This window comes from Aythya ferina (assembly GCF_964211825.1).
Source record: "Aythya ferina genome assembly, chromosome: 1".
NCBI lineage: Eukaryota > Metazoa > Chordata > Aves > Anseriformes > Anatidae > Aythya > Aythya ferina.
In genome coordinates, this window is record NC_140296.1 from 139,550,648 (window position 1) to 139,563,852 (window position 13,205).

The window sequence follows — 13,205 nt, forward strand, 5'->3', positions numbered from 1 at the left end:
AGGAGCGCAGGAAGTTGGTTTAATTTCATGCTTTCTCTAGTGAACCTGACATAAAAATAGTAAACATGAGAGAAATTTGATTTGAGCTGGAGAAGTGATTAACAACAATATACAAGTGCACAACACCTGGTGACACCTAAAATGTAATTCAGGTTATTCTCATACAAGAAAGATGAATGCAATTTTGAGCTGTTACAGCAATGTATTAATAGGTTGGTCAGATGATGGGAGACCCTACTTCAAAAGTGAAAATTAAAAATGCATCTATAAATCTGTGAGTCCATGCTCTAATCTGGTCTGTAGCCCGGCAGCTGACTTAATACAAGGCTGGAACCAAGCTAACGTGTCCTTCCATAAAGACAGGTACATTAGTTTGAGCACTACACTTTGGTAGCTGGATACTTTCTATTATCTTGACGTGTGAGAAGATCAAAAGTTCCACAAAAGCTTGTACTTGACTGTAGTCTTAACCATGGTCTAACACCATGGTTAAAGGATTTGAATGCTTTTTATAGATATAGTGAAAGGATAAATACCAAAGAGCTAGATGAGCTATAATTCTTAAATTTTAGAGTTCTATGGCATGAGAAAGAAAAGGTCATAAACTGCCTCTGAAAAAACTTCAGCTGAAAAATTACAAGGATCTTTCTAACCACTGGTGGGAGTTGTTGAAACAGCTTCCAGTAAAAATAGTGGAGAGCAATTAACTAGTTTTATGATGAAGCTTGACAAGTTTAGAAAACAGAGTATCTAGTCCTCCAAATGACTTTGGAATGCCTCCGGCAAAGACACTATAGACATAAAACTGGTGAATGAGGCAGTTATATACAGCCCTACATAGCTGTGATAAAACCAAAATATTTTTCTCCGATTTCAATTATTTTATTTTATTTTATTTTATTTTATTTTATTTTATTTTATTTTATTTTATTTTATTTTATTTTATTTTATTTTATTTTATTTTATTTTATTTTATTTTATTTTTATTTTAACTTTTCCCTTTATAAAACCAAACCAAAACAAACAAAAAACAGTATTTCGAAATAATAATAATTTAAAAAGTAAAAGCTCTTTTTAGTTTTATTTCCTAGATCAAAGTAACTGGTGGAAATTTTGTTTTCAGCAAAGCATCACTTGAACAATGCAAGATATTCCACCAGATAGTGTTGACAAGCCTTGGTTTCCAGGCTGTAGCTCTATTGTTAATTCTTAGGGCTATTTTGAAATAAGTATGCTGAAGGGAATAATGGGGAAAAAAGAAAAAAAAAAAAAAAAAGCAGTGCACAGCAGATGCTAAGTCTACCCTTACAGTCACTGCAGCAAAGAAAAATCTTCTAAGTAGGGTCAATTCTTACACCTTATAACTGCAAAACAGCCTGTTACCTTTATTCAGAGAAAGAAGGAATGATTCCTGATCAAAGCATGGAATAAGTGTCAGATTCCGGAGTAGCAGAAGGCAGACACCAAGTCACTTTTCTACATACCTGGCTGGCAGGACCCATTCCAGTACTCATTCTTTGAGCTGACCTGTTAGACTGGCTGCATTCTTCTGTCAAATGGGTTCACTGATTAGAACATTCATATCGGAAATATGGGTTCAATTCTTTTCTCTCTCTGAGCATAAACAAACCTGCACCTTCAGGGAAAACTCCAATGATTATTCTAACAGGTATTCAGGAATACTGATCTCTCTCAGTCTTTCTTTTTGGAGCTTTGTATGGAATAATAAACATACATTAGGGTGTAGTGGAAAATGATGTGCGAGCAAGACTTTGTAGATAATGGAAGCAGGCTTGCACAAGTCTACATGCATCTACGTATGTGTATAGATTTGCAGACATACTTTGGTAAGTACTTACTGGAGCAGTGAGTAGCCCTCAGGTTTCTCTACTTTCCATAGCTTGCATCTGCAATAGAAAAGAGAGCCATGTTAATCCTTGCTCTTATTCCCCTCTGTTTCTGTTACATCTAGTTCTTATACATGACAAGCACAGTGAGAAGGGTGCACCAGTAAGACCTTATCCCAGAAACACACTTTTGGCTGGCAAGTTCATAGAGAGTTTTGGATTCAAATCCTTTTTAACTAAGCAGGAATGCAAATCCAGATCTCCCACTGGCTAGGCAAAGTCCTCTGGGTACTTATCAATGTGATACAAAGTGGGTAGAAGTGTCCTCTTCTTCAACCATGTGTTGTGAGGTTTGGTGGATACTGATATCAAACCCCAGAAGATTCAGGATTAATCAAGGCATGGGAAAGGACCAGGGTTCAAGACAATTGTGTCCACTGTAGTTTGTAGTGGACTGTTTGGATGACTTGTCTCTCTTTGTATTCATATACATGTTTCTGAACCCCAGTATTAGGCACAGGATTTTCCTCCTCTTAAGCAATCTGGGGTCCAGCTGGGGCCGTACATCCTCTTCACAGTAGGCATTTGAGACTGGGGGTGCTGAAAACAACAGCATTGTGATCTGTTGTGAATTTTGCCCTAAATGAAGGCAGTAGATCTAGTCCTGAGCATATATCCTCTTTTGAAAATGTGTTTCTAAGAGACGGAATAATCATTCAGTATTTATCAGTTAATTACTGAAATGTGAAAAATTGCAGAGCAGATGAAGAAATACACAAAACCAATGTATTCATCTCAACAGCTACATTTGCCTGATAATACAGTTCAAAATTATTTATTTACACTTATATTTGCACTGCAGAGTAATAACAAATGCTGTTAAGTATTTTTGTATGAAGAATCAATCTCACTATATTTTGTAAAAAGTCAGGGAGTTGTAATGATGTGAGACATTACAAAACGTTGCATCTACTATTAAATATTTGCTGAGAAATGGGGAAGAAAACATTGTTTTTTATGTCACTTTTGTGGAGTATGTGGATAGGTAAAATGCAACATAGTGAGCTTTTACTGTATTGCTTACTGTTTCCAGGCATATAATTCACAGAACTGGAGGATAGATTTGCATACGTTTATCTTATTACATAAACCTAACAGAGATTTCTTGTAGATATAAAAAAATAAAATAATATATATATATATTGCTAGATTGTGCCTGTCAAAGGCAAACAAAATTCGAGAAAATCCCAACATAGGTGCAGCAAAGAAATTTGAAGGTGTGCTCTCCTGGTAACAATTATGTTTTACTGTTTTGCAAACTTGTTGAGAGAAGTTTGCTACGCAAACAGTTCGGGGAGGCTTGCACTGATGATCTGCTCTGACTTGCAGTATGGCCAAATACTTTTGTCAAATCAAGACAGATGTCCTGAGAAGCAGACTTGTCAAGAAGAAAATGCAGGAGGACAGCGTAGCTCTGCTACAGAAAGTATAGTTGGAAGAAGAGTATTGGGTACTTTTTTGCCCTCATCTTTGTAAGACATAACTGTAGATCATCTCTCCATGACATATTACCTTCTGGCACAGAGACAACACGTAAGGTTTCAAAGAGACATGGTGATCTCATCCTGATTTCATTCATTCAATTAAAGGAGAGGGAGAAAAAACACTCAGATTGGAAAGAAGAAAAATTAACAAGAATTTTTAACATAGACGGTGGACTTTTTTTTTTTTTTAATGCAGTGAAGGCAGAAGCCAGAGCTACCCACACATCATACCACTTTTAGAAACATGGGGTTTGTCACAGCATCAGGCAGCTACTCTCACTTCTGCCTCCAGCTGTGGCTGATACCTAATGCTGCCAAGGAGTGGTGAAGTCCTATAATGAATTGAAATCAACTGAATGGAGGAAAACAATCATACCTGGCATTAACAGCCCAGAGCATGAGGTCAGAATTCCCTTATTTATCTAAGCTGCCAGAGTTGTATCAGTTGAATGCAATCTGACATTTTTTGCACATTCAACCCTTCCTGTTGAAGTCAGTGGGAATGCTGAATGTACATGAACTGCAATGATCATAAAATTAGTCAGACTTATTAAAAATCCACTCACAGCATTTAAAACTCCATGACCATCTGCTGAAATACGTTCCACAGGCCAACTAGGGAAAACTGAAAGAGGGAAAGGAAAGGAAAGGAAAGGAAAGGAAAGGAAAGGAAAGGAAAGGAAAGGAAAGGAAAGGAAAGGAAAGGAAAGGAAAGGAAAGGAAAGGAAAGGAAAGGAAAGGAAAGGAAAGGAAAGGAAAGGAAAGGAAAGGAAAGGAAAGGAAAGGAAAGGAAAGGAAAGGAAAGGAAAGGAAAGGAAAGGAAAGGAAAGGAAAGGAAAGGAAAGGAAAGGAAAGGAAACACTAGTATCAAAAAAAAAAAATCCAGCACTTACTGATTCTGGTTGGACAACTGAAGTTCATAAGCTTAGCCATAACTGCAGGAGGTACAAATTGCAAGCAGGATGAAAGAATAGAGACCAGGAGACAGAATGTACAGGAGTTTGATGGCCTAAGTTACAGTTTGAAGAATATTTCTTTCAGCAACATGTCAGTGTAAACAGCCTCTGAGCCATCCTGCCTCCCACTATTACCACACACTGTCCCTCTTAAATGTTTGTGCAGCTGTTTGGGGTTGTTTGTGAGTTATTCGCCTCTTGCCGAGGCGATCGGCTCTGGGGCAGACGTGTTCTGCAGCGGAGCGGGGTACCGGGACAGGCAGAGCTCCTTCCCAGCACCGAGGCCACTCGAGGCAGCCGAGGGAGCCGCCAGGGCCCGGCAGCCCTCGCGAGGGAGGCTGACGAGGCGTAGGCGGAGCCGGCAGCGCCCCCGCCCCGGCCGTTCAAAAGCCGCCCCTGGGGAGCGCGGCGACCTGGACGGGCAAACAGGGCGGGGCCAGCAGTTTGCACGAGCAGGGTGCGCTTAGGCGGGGCAGAGCGATCCCCCCCGCCCGTAAGAACAACTCATCTAATGGCTGTCTACCACTAGCTAGGCCACAATGGTCTACATTAGGCAGAGAGCTTCTCTATAGGAAGTTTGTAACTACCCAGACTGACTGCCCGCTCAACAGTGCGGCAGTTCAGGTCTCTGGATGCAGGGAGTGCCTGAGCCTGTTGCTGCTGTCTGAGGGCGGCAGAGACACCGTGTGTGTGAGGTGTGAGCAGGTGGATGACCTGGTCCACCTGGTGGCAGGGCTCAAGGAGGAGGTGGAAAGGTGGAGCAACTCCCTGCAAGGCCTGAAGAGAAAGTACTGGGGTGAGACATCCCAAGTGGGAGTGGACCCCTTGCCCTGTCGCTGTTGGGCTCAGGGAGGGGACCTGGGAGTTGCGGAGGAATGGAGACAGGTCCCTGCTCGACCTTGCAGGCAACACCCCCCCCCCCTCACTGGCCCCACCTTCCCAGGTGCCCTTACACACCAGTGCTGAGGCCCTGGAGCTTGAGAGACCGATGGGCGAGGATGAGGTAGAAAGTCTACCCATGAGGATGCCTAGAGCAAGGAAGTCAACCCCACAGCTCAAGACTGCCTCCACCAAGAAAGACAGAAGGGTAATTGTTGTAGGCGACTCCCTTCTCAGGCAGGAAAAGGATGAGGTTGAGGGTCTGGACATTAGTGTGAACCCAGGAAGCAACCCTGCGAAGCATGTCAAGATCGGGGGTAGTACTGAGCGTAGGGATCGAGGCTGGGCAGAGCACTGTGTCACAACCAGTACAACAAAAAATGAACGGAGCTAAAAGTGACAGAGAAGTCCTGTCACTGTTGAAGACAGTAGGGAAAAAACTTTGAGTTGTCCCATAGGATTGTCCAAGGGCTCCTCAAAGAAGGTAATGATCCCGATACCCTGTCCGGAATCTTCTTGCATCCCTTCAGGGGTAACTGTGCCTGCTGCTTCCCTAAAATGCCTGTATACCAATATGTGGAGCATGGGAAATAAACAGGATGAGCTCGAGATCTGTGGTCGCAGGGCCATGATCTCTTTGCAATCACAGAGATGTGGTGGGATAGCTCACATGACTGGAATGCTGTCATGGAGGGCTATGTCCTCTTTAGGAAAGACAGGCTGGGGAAGCGAGGGGGTGGGGTTGCCCTTTATGTGAGGGAGCAATTAGAGTGTACCCAGCTCCATGTGGGGGAGGGTGAAGGACAAGTGGAGAGCTTGTGGGTGAGAATTAAGGGGTGGGCTGATATGGGGGACACTGTTGTGGGGGTGTACTACAGGTCACCAGATCAGGAGGAGGAGGTCGATGAGGCCTTCTACAATCAGCTGGTAGTAGCCTCACGGTCCTGGGCACTGGTTCTCACGGGAGACTTCAATTTTCCAGACATCTGCTGGGTAAGCAACTCAGCCAGGCACGTGCAGTCCTACAGTTCCTACAATGCATTGAAGATAATTTTCTGACGCAGGTGGTGGAGAAGCAGATGAGGCGGTGGGTGCTTCTTGACCTTGTCCTTATCAATAGGGATGGGCTTGTTAGGGATGTGAAGGTTGAGGGCAGCTTGGGATGCAGTGACCATGAGATGGTGGAGTTCAAGATGGAACTTGGTGGAAGAAGTAAGGCAAAAAGCAGGATTGCAACCCTGGACTTTCGGACAGTCACCTTCGACTTCTTCCGGGACCTGCTTGGGGGTATCTCATGGGATAGATTACTAGAAGGCAAGGGTGCTTGTGAGAGCTGGGCAACATTTAAACAGCACTTCTTCCAAGCTCAGGATCGGTGCATCCCTAAGAGTAGGAAATCAGGGAAGGGGGGCAGGAAACATTGATGAGCTCTTTGGTCCTTGCAGAAGATCACAAAGAAGAGGAAGGTCTATGAAATGTGGAAAAAGGGCCTGTCCTCTTGGGAGGACTACAGAAGTGTTGTCAGGACTTGAAGGGACGTGACAAGGAAGGCTAAAGCCCACCTAGAGATGAGGCTTGCAAAAGAGATAAAAAACAATATATATATATTTTTTTTAAGTATGTAAACAGTAAAAGGAAGACTAGGGATAATGTGGGTCCCTTGCTGAATGAGGGGGGTGTCCTGGTCACGGGAGACACTGAGAAGGCAGAGATTCTGAATGCTTTCTTTGCTTCAGTCTTTGCTCCAAGGACACTCCCCCAGGATTCCTTGCCCTTGACAATAGGACAAAGGGTCTGGTGGACGTGGGAGTGGTTCGGGAGCATCTGAGTGGGCTCAACGCACACAAATCCATGGGTCCCAATAGGATGCATCCGTGTGTGCTAAGGGAGCTGGCAGAGGTAATTGCCAAACCGCTCTCTATCATCTTTGAAAGGTTCTGGAAAACAGGAGAGGTGCCTGAAGACTGGAGGATAGCCAATATTACTCCAGTCTTCAAGAAGGGCAAGAAGGAGGATCTGGGAAACTACAAGCCAGTCATTCTCACCTTTGTCCCTGGAAAGGTGTTGGATCAGCTTGTTCTGGATGCCATGTCCAAGCAATTGGAAGAGAAGAAGGTTATGAGAAGTAGTCAGCATGGATTCACTAAGGGGAAGTCGTGCTCAACCAAACTCGTTGCCTTCTATGATGGCATCACCAGCTGGGTAGATGAGGGTACAGCAGTGGATGTCATCTACCTTGGCTTCAGTAAGGCTTTCGATACTGTCTCCCATGATATCCTGCTAGCAAAGCTGAGAAAGTGTGGGATAGATGAGTGGACAGTAAGGTGGGTTGAGAACTGGCTGACTGGCCGAGTTCAGAGGGTGGTGATGGGCGGCGCAGAGTCCAGCTGGAGACCTATGACTAGCAGTGTTCCCCAGGGGTTGGTGCTGGATCCAGTCTTGTTCAACATCTTCATCAACGAACTTGATGAGGGAATAGTGTCTGCCCTCAGCAAGTGTGCTGATGACACAAAGCTGGGAGGAGTGGCTGACACGCCAGAAGGCTGTGCTGCCAGTCAGCGAGACCTGGACCAGCTGCAGAGATGGGCAGGAAGAAACGAAATGAGGTTTAACAAGAGCAAGTGTAGAGTCCTGCACCTGGGAAGGAACAACCACATGTATCAGTACAGGATGGGGTGTACAGCACAGATGACCTGCTGGAGAGGAGCTCTGAGGAGAAGGACCTGGGGGTCCTGGTGGACGACAGGTTGACAGTGAGCCAGCACTGTGCCCTGGTGGCCAAGAGGGCCAGTGGGATACTGGTGTACATTAAAAGGAGAGTGACCAGCAGGTCAAGGGAGGTGATTCTCCCCCTCTACTCTGCCCTGGTCAGGCCTCACCTGGAGTACTGTGTCCAGTTCTGGGCTCCCCGGTACAAGAAAGACAGGGATCTCCAGTAAAGAGTCCAGTGGAGGGCCACAAAGATGATACAGGGCCTGGAGCATGTTCCCTATGAGGAAAAGCTGAGAGACCTGGGTCTGTTCATCTTTGATGAGATCCCCCCTCAGTCTTTTTTTCTCAATGTTTATAAATACATGAAGTGTGGGTGACAAAGGGATTTTGCCAACTTCTTTTCAGTCGTTTGTGGGGACAGGACAAGAGGCAGTGGCCACTAAATGGAGCACAGGAAGTTCTGCACCAATACGAGAAAGAGCTTCTTCACACTGAAAGTTATGGAGTACTGGAACAGGCTGCCCAGGGAGGTTGTGGAGTCTCCTTCTCTGGAGATATTCAAGGCCCGTCTGGTTGCCTACCTTTGCAGGCTGCTTTAAGGAACCTGCTTTGTGTAGTGGGTTTACATGGCAAGGTTTTGGTAGCAGGGGGCCATAGGGGTGGTTTCTGTGAGAAAGATCTAGAAGCTGCCCCATGTTTGGTAAGGGCCCCATTGTCTTCCAGAGCTGAGCCAATAAGCGATGTTGTTTTGCGCCTATGTGAGAGCATATTTAAGACAGGGAAAAAAAACAGTGCACTACACAGCAGCTGGGAGAGTGAAGGGAGTGAGGAACAGCCTTGCAGGCGCCAAGGTCAGTGAAGAAGGAGGGGGAGAGGTGCTCCAGGCGCCGGAGCAGAAGTCCCCTGCGGCCTGTGGTGAGGACCATGGTGAAGCAGGATGTCCCCCTGCAGCCCATGGAGTACCACGGTGGAGCAGGGTTCCACGCTGCAGCCCGTGGAGGAGACCACGGTGGAGCAGGTGGCCCTTTACCGATGGAGGCTGCCGCCTTTGGAAGACCCCTGCTGGAGCAGATTCTGGGCCGGACCTGTAGACCGTGGAGAGGAGACCACGCAGGAGCAGGTGACCTGGCAGGAGCTGCTGCCCGTAGGGGAGCCAGGTTGGAGCAGTTTGCTCCTCAGGGATGGACCCCGTGGTACGGACCCATATCTGGAGCAGTTCTGGAAGAGCTGCTGCCTGTGGGAAGCCCACGCTGGATCAGTTTATCAAGGACTGCATCCCATGGGAGGGACCCCACAGCACAGGGGATGAGAGTGACCGAGGAGTGGCAGAGAAGTGCTGTAGACTGACCATAACCCCCATTCCCCCATTCCCCTGCGCAGCTCGGGGGGAAGAGGTGGAAGAGGGTGGATGGGGGGGGATGGTGCTTTTGGTTTCTTTCCTTTGTTTCTCACTTCTCTAGCTTGTTAGTAATGAGCAATAAATCTTACTATCTTCTTACGCTGAGTCTGTTTTGCCCATTACAATAATTATTGCGTGATTTTCTCGTCCTTATCTCAACCCTTGAGCCCTTTTCACAAATTTTCTCCCCATTCCTCTTTGAGGAGGGGGAGTGAGATAGTGGCTGTGGTGGAGCTCGGCTGCCTACTCGAGCGGAACCACAACACTTTGGTAGGGTCATTTGACCTGATGATCTTTTGAGGTTCCTTCCAACCCCTACAGTTCTGCGATTCTGTGATTTATAACCTAATGAGTTTCCTGACCCAGTTCAGAAGTAGCCCCAAAAACACAAAGCAGAAGGGAGAACATGGGGATGTGAATAAATGGGAAAGGGGATAGGAATAAATATCTTGAAGGCCTGGGAGGCTTTTGTGACCTTGATCTCTGTGAGCATTTTTATAATTCAGCTCCTTTTAGTGCTTTTGAATGATCAAGATGTAGTTGATATTACGTATTTATTTCTGGTTGTTCAGTAAACAACCGTGCATGCAAACAGTAGCATATGCTGTGCTCCCTCACTGGTCATTATGAACACTTGCTATGCCTTTTCTATATTGTGAGATCAGTCAGCCTCAGTATGGGGTATCAGATGGTATCACATCTCTTTGCTCGATGGAAGAATCAGTTGCCTACAGATATGGAACAGAGACAGGTAAGGTTAGAAATACAAACTTTTTTCTGCCTAAGTAAAAATTAGGTGTTCAAATTCACAAATCCTCTGTATATTGAATTTTGGTCTGTGTGGAACTGTATTTTGACTAATATTTTTACTAATGACTAATTTTTCTTGGATTATTGAGGTTCTGCTATTGACCAAAACAAAGCTATCTCCTGGCTGAGCTGAATGTTTCATCTCAGCTGATAATTGCCTACCAACTAAAGCCACTTACAACCACGAATCAACTGTTCTGAGGCCCCATGGACTTCTATTAAGTGTGTGTAACTTTTAAAAAGTTAAGAAGCAAATGATGAAAAATAAAGTTCTAGCTGCTTCTGCTAAGAGATGAGAATTTTCTTAGACAGGATAAATGTTTTCAATGAAGAACATCTCAGGTAGAAAAATTAACTTTTATTGCATTCTGAAAGGAAGGTAAACAATTTTCATAGATTCTTATTGCAGTCATTTAAAAAAATAAAAATAAAAATAAATTAACACACTTTTCTCAATGGTATTGTTTTTCCCAATGGCAATTTTTGTTTTCAACTAGAAATATATATTTTTTTTTTTCATATCAAAAATACTGCCTGTGTGTGTGTCTGTCTAAAAATACTGATCTTTACTATCACAGTTCTTCCAGGGATCTATAGACCAGGTCATATTTTCTATGACTCCAAATGCTGGTAACTGACTTTTCCAAAACCACATAACAATATGGAATTCCTATTAAGTTGCATTCTCAAAGAAGGGAAATGAAATTTAACTGTTGATATTATATGGAAAGGAAGCTGGATTTCCAAAAATGTTATCTACTGTGAGAGACTGCAGTGACATTTCTAAACCAAAGTAACCTGACATCCAAATGTTTTTATTTTCATTATTTAAAAGAAAACTAAGAAAACCTTTTTGGAGAAGTGCTAACAATGATTATGCTTTTAATTTTTATTGAGATTTTCTATGAAAAAATAATTGGATCAACTTTCCACATACCCCAAAGACAATAGAAAGATCAATGTTCAAGTTCTTTCTAGATCCATGTGTATTAATACATTCAATTCAAAATTCCTCTGGCTGAAAAAGGTGATAAGAAATAGGTGAGTGAATATACTAAAGTAATGGAAATAGATATTTCATCTGAAGAAAAATTTAGACATTCTACAGGATTGTTAAGTAACAAGATAGAAAGGATTGAGGCTTTCTTCAACTGTAGAAAATGAGCTTTGTAGGTTTCCCAAGGTTAAATTAGCAATTGAATAAAATGTTCTTTATTGAAGTGGAAGAGCAGATTATTGCAAGACTGATATTTCTGTAAGTGAGGCACTTTGATGCCACCATTGTTATGAAGTGTTTGCAATGCTCATGTGTTTTTGTGACTCTACCAATCTGTGAAGAAACTGCTGCAGTAAAAATGCCAAAAATGTTACCCAAGGTAACATTACAAGGAGGAAAATTACAATGTAAAATTACAAGGAGGGCTCCACTATTTACATCAACAGTGTAAAATGTAAGAGAACTTAGTGACAGTCATACTCAACTTCACACAGGCTAAGCAATGCAGAAAAAAAAGGCAATACTTACCAGGTGGGCAAGGGCAAAGTACATTTTTAAGAATTGATTCAAAGCCATCATCAATTTTTTTTTTTTTTTTTTTTTTTTGGTTGGAACAAGATGGCAAGATGCCCTGGAACCCTCAAGAAAAAAATCTTTGTGCAGTAAGTAAGCCTACAAAAGCAATTGAATGAGATTTTAGGGTGATTTGACAGATTGTATTCTGGTGGCACTACTATTACTGTATTAGTGGCAAGTTGGCTTGATCTAATTAATAACAAAGGAATGGAACAGTACTGAAATATAACTCAGAAACAAACGAGCTTTATGAGGTTTCAGGGAAAAAAAAAACAAAAAACAAAACAAAACAAAACAAACAAAAAAAACAAAACAGTGACTTAGAAGCAGAATAGCTTTACTTGTTTAATATTTCTTTGGGCTACTTGCAGTAACTGCTGAAGTCAAAACCAAGGAGAAATCAAGAAATACAAGATCAAGGAACTGATTAAATAGGACAATATGTTTGAGTTTAAGCAGGTCCAGCATCCAATATAACTAAGCATATTCCCACTTTGGGAAAAGTGGAGTAGTACACAGTCAATTCATGACAAAAGACACAGGAAAGGAACCGAGTTGAAACATCAAGTATGAGAGCGCTGATAAAGTTTTAAAGGGTCATAAAAACCTCAAAATACAAAGGTGCTAAAAGCATTATTATTAATCCTTAGATTAAAAATTAATGATTAAGGTAATTATAAAAACAAAGTTCCATGTAACGTACAGAAGGTGGCTTGAAAGCAAGTATTCAGTTATGTGAATGGAACATTTCTAAATACAAGCAAGGTTTCGGAACAGTGCTTATACTAAGTAAAACCAAAACAAACCAAAACAAGCCTTAATTAGAAGGCCTTAAAAATATAGGACATAGCCTCTGGTTTATACACATATTTGTCTTTGATAAAAAGATTACATATATCCACAGAAAGGATATAGTACTTCAGAATGAACAAGAAGGTGCTCATGTAGTCACAGAAAAAATTCAGATGTTGTTGCTGTCCATGAATATAAAAAAATAAATAATTGTTGGAGTGAAGTGTTAATAACTGAAACAACTTCCTGGTCATAAAAATAAAGAAAACAGAATCTCTTACAAAAAAACAATCATACCAGCAACAGCAATAAAATAATTAGATGAACTCCGGAGTATAGCAGAGGATTTTCTGCTTTTTTTTGTTACAGTACAACTTTTATCACTCAAATATAGAGAAATTCCAGATAGAAAACAGAAAATAAAACAAACAAAAAGATCCATTCTTAAATACACATTCTCAAGAATGGAAAAAGACTTCTGAAGAAGTTGATGTTTTATTTGCATAGTCTTAGAAGTGATTTTCAATTTTTTATTTTTATTTTTTTAACTTGAATTTGAGATCAAATTGACATTTGATATTTTTCATGTAATGAAAAATCAGTTTTCAGTAAAAAATTGGAGATCTATTCCTATAAAATATTTGGTGAAAAGTGGTAGGACAGATTCTACAATAAGAATTTTGGAAAAGATTG

The 13,205-nt window shown here is 42.3% G+C and overlaps 1 long non-coding RNA gene across 6 annotated transcripts in view; it reads right to left on the reverse strand.

Moving 5' to 3' along the window:
• Window positions 1-4,645, reverse strand: part of LOC311444750 — a 37,499-nt gene extending 32,854 nt beyond the window's left edge. For all 6 annotated transcript variants that reach the window (XR_014698035.1, XR_014698036.1, XR_014698037.1 and 3 more), the window contains exons 1-2: window positions 4,285-4,645; window positions 1,860-1,907 (exon numbers count right to left, since the gene is read on the reverse strand). This is a non-coding gene — a long non-coding RNA (uncharacterized lncRNA). The remainder of the gene's footprint in view (window positions 1-1,859; window positions 1,908-4,284) is intronic.
• Between the last annotated feature and the right edge of the window lie 8,560 nt (window positions 4,646-13,205).